Raw genomic sequence first — 6000 nt, 5'->3', positions numbered from 1 at the left:
CTGCCACACGGGGCCTGAGGCTGGCAGTGGAGCATAGGTCTGCCACACGGGGGCTGAGGCTGGCAGTGGAGCATAGCTCTGCCACACGGGGGCTGAGGCTGGCAGTGGAGCATAGCTCTGCCACACGGGGGCTGAGGCTGGCAGTGGGGCATAGCTCTGCCACACGGAGGCTGAGGCTGGCAGTGGGGCATAGGTCTGCCACACGGGGGCTGAGGCTGGCAGTGGAGCATAGCTCTGCCACACGGAGGCTGAGGCTGGTATAGGAAGGATAGGATACTTTTTCTGATGATTAGGAAGAGAAGAAAAGAAGGACCCCTAGAGAGGGGCTGTCCCTGCAGAAGGAACCCATGCTTCGATCTGCTTACTGTGGGTACTCATTCAGCTTCGAGGCTTTCCTCCAGTACCTGCCGACCCAGACTGAAACCAAGCCAGTCTTCAAGGAACCAGTTTGGGAAGGAATGGGGTTGTCATCGCAGTTCATTCTACAAACTTGCCCTTGGCTCTCCACTTTCAGGGGGTCCTTTCCTCCTCCCCACACTGTGCCTGCGGACTGGGGCCTCTCTGGAGTCCTGCAGGATAGCTCTTAGGCAGGTCACAAGGGACAGAGGCCTGAAATGCCTGTTCTCCAGCTGCACAGAGCATGTCTGGTGGCACACACCTTTAATCCCAGCACTCAGAAGGCGGACTAATTTTTATGAGTTCAAGGGCAGTCTGGTCTAGGTACCAAATTACAGGTCAACCAGGGCTACATGGTAAGACTCTATCATATATATATATATATATATATATATATATATATATATATATATATAGGCAACAAAACCAACCAAACACCACACACACACACACACACACACACACACACACACACACACACACACACACAGAGCGAGCGAGCGAGAGAGCGCATCTGTACAGCTCATTTCCTTTTGCCCAAGCTTTTGGCCACTCTTATTATGAGTCTCACATTCTGCGTCCCAGACTCGTCTCCTAGACCTCTGTGGCAGGATTTGCTTTGTGTTTGTACCCACCTGAGCTAGCCCAGCAGTCTTTTCTTCACCAAGGAAATGGAGGTCTCAGTGTTCTCCACTGTAATAAGTCACCTTTTTTCCAGCTCCCCTGAACTCTCTGTCTATCATATTTGTTTGAGGTGGGGTCCCATCTTGTAGTCCAGGCTGCCTGAAACCTGCCATCCTCCTGCCTCAGCTTCTCCTGAGTGCTAGGATTGCAGGCACACACCACTACGCTCATCTTGTCTGCCGTCTGCCTTAATCCCTGGGGACCTGTATTTAAAAAAAAAAATCATTTATTGCAGTTTGGTGAGATTTGTAGACGCAGCAGAGATACATGCTGTGTTCAGTCTTTGTATAATTAGAGGTCTTAATCATTCAACAAATTAGTCTTCCTACAGCAGCGAGAACTGGGTCTTTCTTTGAGAGGCGGAGATACAGTTGGAACCATCTGTGCCCTCCCAGACGGTTCAGCTGCCCAGAGGGTGCACGGCAGGGTTCTCAGAGGGAGTTCAACTCCAAGAGCCAGAGCCTCTGCGCCCCCTGGAGCCGCATTTTGGCAGGGCAGCCGCCAGGGGCGCCCTTTAAAGAAACTGCCTGCAGTCCCACCGGCATGGCATGGGATGGTTAATGCCAGGATTAGCAGTTTGCTCAGGATTCTGTTGTGTCTCTATGGGTCAGAGTGAGCTCATCCACTACCTGGAGGAACCCTCCTGTCTCAACTTCTGCCTTCCTCCTCCTGCCCCACGCTTTTTGGCCCATTCAGCTGTAAAACTCTGCACACCAGCATGGCGCCTTGCCTGTATAGAGGACTTGCCCTTATTCTCTCCACGCCTTTCTGCAATTACGTGTGTGCCTCACACTTCCCTATTTCTGTAACCGTGCATGCTTGCACTCTTCACACACACACACACACACACACACACACACACACACACACACAGAGGCATGCACGCACGCACGCACGCATTCTGCAGCCACACTTGTATCTGTTCACACTTCAACCCTTTCTGCAATCACACATTTGCACACTTGTCCATTGGCGATGTATTTGAGCTCCAGCTCCTCTCAAATGTTAACCTGGTGTGGTTGTGCAGGCCTGTGATCCCATCTACGCATGAAGCAGATGCCGGAGAACCACAAGGGACCAACCTGGGCCCTTTAGTTAGACCTTGTCTCAAAATAAAAGTAAAAAGATCCTGGGGAGGCTGCTCAGTGGTCGAGGGCCTGCCTAGCACATGTGAGGTCCTAGGTTCAATTCCCAGGTAAACAAATCAAAATGTTACTCTTGAAAAATACTAATCAAGGGGTCTGGAGAGATGGCCAAGAGTCAGTGGTCAAGAGCACTGACTGCTCCTTCAGAGGACCCCATTGGTTCCCAGCACCCACACAGCGGCTAACAACAGTCTGTGACTTCAGTTCCAGAGCATCCCACACCCTCTTCTGACACGCATCACAGCTGCTGAGTGAAGGGAGGAAACTCCAGATCTGGGGCTGAACCCAGCAGGAAGTCCACTCCTTTATGCTGTGGCCAGCAGCAGGAGTGAAGGCAGTGGTACCCAGTCCCTCTCTCCTGCCCCTCCAGACTCTAGCGCATCTCAGTGGACGAGCCAGCTGGGAGTCTGAGGATGGAGGTGGTAGTCATTGGGGATCGGTGTCCGAGGAGGCTCAGAGCTGCATGGATGCGATGAAGGGGAGAACCAGCATGTGAACACACAGCATAGGAGGTGCTAGATGTTGAAGCGTACAGAGATGAATGCGAATGTCTGCCTTCTGGAACCTTCCAGCTTACTAAGGGCAGCCTGGTCTGACAACTACTTGCAGTCCCAGAAGGAATTGAGTGTTGTGTCTCTGTTATTGTCCAACAACAAATGATACCACAGATCCTAGACCCCGGTGACTCCCACCTCCCGATGTCCTGTCTCTGTACGTTCTTCTCCCTGGGTGAGGCCTGGAACTTGCTTCCACAGGCTCCATAGAATGTGACAGATGACAGAGGTGGAATGTCACTGACTTAGGCTACGTTGTATAAGACTCCCCTTACTGGCTTGGAGTAAGAGGCACACCATGGAAGACTCTGGAACAGGACCTGTGGCAGCTTATAGAAGCGACAGCCCAAGACCTGCGGCTGTCCTCAGACAACATCCAGCCAAGAACTGCAGCAGCCGCCGCCACACAGCGACAAGGACAGGAATCTGCCCCAGCTCCGGGAGTCAGAAGTCTGTTCTTCAGCCGAGCGCTCAGAGGAAAGCACCACCCACTGACTCCCCGACAGCGCGTGGGACCCTGGGCTGCAGAAACGCGGGATGATGAGTCTGTGTAGATTTAAGCTGCTACATTGTAATTTATTCTGCAGTGTAAAAATCTCGTAAAGCATGTAAACAAATGTCAGTGGTGCTGCCGGGGAGATGAATTCTGCTGAGATTTGGGGACGATCCTTTAGCGTGAATTCTAATTGTCTTAATAATAGAAACAGATATCAGGGGTAAATGCTGAAAGATCAGAGACAAAGGAGCAAACCACAGCCTCCTCTTACCTTGCCAACTCCTCAGCCTGAAAAGAGGCCAACTCCTAACCCCTACCCCCAGCCTTTTATTCCCTCTCTGCCCAGCCAAATCACTTCCGGTCTCCACCTCCCTAGTGCTGGGATTAAAGACGTGTGCCTCCTAAGTACTGGGAGCAAAGGCATAAGACCATAAGATCCCAAATGCTGGGATTAAAGGTATATGCCGCCGGGTGGTGGTGGCGCATGCCTTTAATCCCAGCACTCGGGAGGCAGAGGCAGGTGGATCTCTGTGAGTTCGAGGCCAGCCTGGTCTACAAAGTGAGTTCTAGGAGAGGCGCAAAGCTACACAGAGAAACCCTGTCTCAAAAAACCAAAAAAAAAAAACCAAAAAAAAAAAAAAAAGGTTAAAGGTTATAACTAATATAAGAAAAACTACATACAATGGGTACAATAACTATATACAATATATACAGGCAATAAATACATTTAGTCCATTAAAAATTCTCAAATACAGAGAAAATACTCCATATCTATCCTATCTTGGTGAATCCAAAAGGTTGAACCTAATTCACTTTCTAGTCTAACTTGCATTACCAAAATTATCTTTTAATGTTTCTCAACATTATACACTTTAATATGGTGATGTTTTGTTTGTGCTCTAACAAATAAGTTTGCCTGGAGATCAGAGGGCAGAGCTAGCCACTAGTTAACCATAAAATCCAGGCAGTGGTGGCACACACCTTTAATCCTAGCACTTGGGATTTCATGCCTTTGATCCCAGAACTAGGGAGATAGAGACAGGAAGTGATATGGCTGGGAGGAGAGAGGAATATAAGGTGGGCAGAGACAGGAGCTGGGATGGGGGGGGGCTTTCAGGCTGAGAGCTGGCGAGGTAAGAAGTGGCTGTGGCTGGCTCCTTTGTCTCTCTGATTTTTCAGCATTTACCCCAATATCTGGCTCCAGGTTTTTATTATTAAGACTAATTAGGATTCGCACTACACGATCCCTGTACTACAAGTCTACAGAACTCAACCAAAGTTAGGGATCCCCCCTTTGTGTACCTTAAACTCATCCTTTTAGGAGAACAGATGCAAAACAGACCTGACTGGTTCTTCTCCAAAAGATGACCATCCTTTGGGTTATGTGAACATACATTCATTATGAAGCACTATAAAGAACAGATGGCTTTTATATATTTTCAAATATTTTATTTATTTATTTATTTTTTGTTTTTGTTTTTTCAAGACAGGATCTCTCTGTGTAGTTTTGGTGCTTGTCCTGGATCTTGCTCTGTAGACCAGGCTGGCCTCGAACTCACAGAGATCTGCCTGGCTCTGCCTCCCGAGTGCTGGGATTAAAGGTATGCGCCACCACTGCCCCAGCCTCAAATATTTTATTACATTTTTATTTGTGTGTATGTGCTTGGTGTGTGTGTGTGTGTGTGTGTGTGTGTGTGTATGTATGTGTGGTATGTTTGTGGTGTGTTGTGTATGTGTGTGGTATGTATGATGTGTATATGTATAGTGTGTGTGTGAGTGTGTGTGTGTAGTATGTATGTGTGGTATGTTTGTGGTGTGGTGTGTATGTGTGTGGTATGTATGATGTGTATACGTATAGTGTGTGTGTGTGTGTGTGTGTGTGTGTGTGTGTGTGTGTGTTGTATGTGGTATGTATGTGTGTGTGGTGTATATATGTGGTGTGTTGTGTATGTGTGTGTTTGCCACCAATAAATACAATAAATCTTCCGAATGGCTGAGACACAGCTGCTCTTCATTGTTGTGCCTGTCACTTGCCTGTGCCTACAAGGAAAGGACCCAAATGTCCCGTTAGCACAGGACGTAGGGCTAGGCCATAAAACCTCAGGGCCCACCCTGGTTACCCTCTTCTTCCAGCCTGCACCTCCTCAGGGTCCCACAACCTTCCCAAACATGTCACCAGCTGGGGACACATGAGCCTGTAGCGGACAGTTCACATTCTAACCACAGTGTAGCACACAGGACGCTTGGAGACAATTCTCCCTCTGGGACTATGAAAGCCGGACACAGAGAGGAAGCGTCAGCTCAGGCCCAGCTTGACTCCTCCATGCCCTACAACCAAAGCTCATGTCTTCAGCAGCAGGGCCCTGCCACTGAGTGCTGGGGATACATACCACACACATACACAACACAACACAGCACTGGCAGGCCTTTATGGTGTGTGGGGCCCCAGAGACCTCTTGCCAAAAGCTCCTAGGGAGATAGCCTACCCACGGCACCGAGGTTTTCACCCATCCACCTCGTGGCTCCTGGGTGGTGACAGTTTGCACCCGTGCTGTGTGCCATTGTTCAAACTCTTCAGTTGCTGGTTTCATAGATGCTGTCACGGATTTTTAAGAAACTCAAGGCTTTGTCATTATAGGCTCTTTTCAGACGGTGAGCAGGGTCTGTGTTACAGGAAAGTGCCAATTGGCTTTGGGACTCAGCAGTTACAGGAGCCTGGGCGACA

This window comes from Peromyscus eremicus, chromosome 16_21 (genome assembly GCF_949786415.1).
Source record: "Peromyscus eremicus chromosome 16_21, PerEre_H2_v1, whole genome shotgun sequence".
NCBI lineage: Eukaryota > Metazoa > Chordata > Mammalia > Rodentia > Cricetidae > Peromyscus > Peromyscus eremicus.
The sequence above is the reverse complement of the archived record's forward strand: the minus strand, read 5'-3'. Positions refer to the sequence as shown.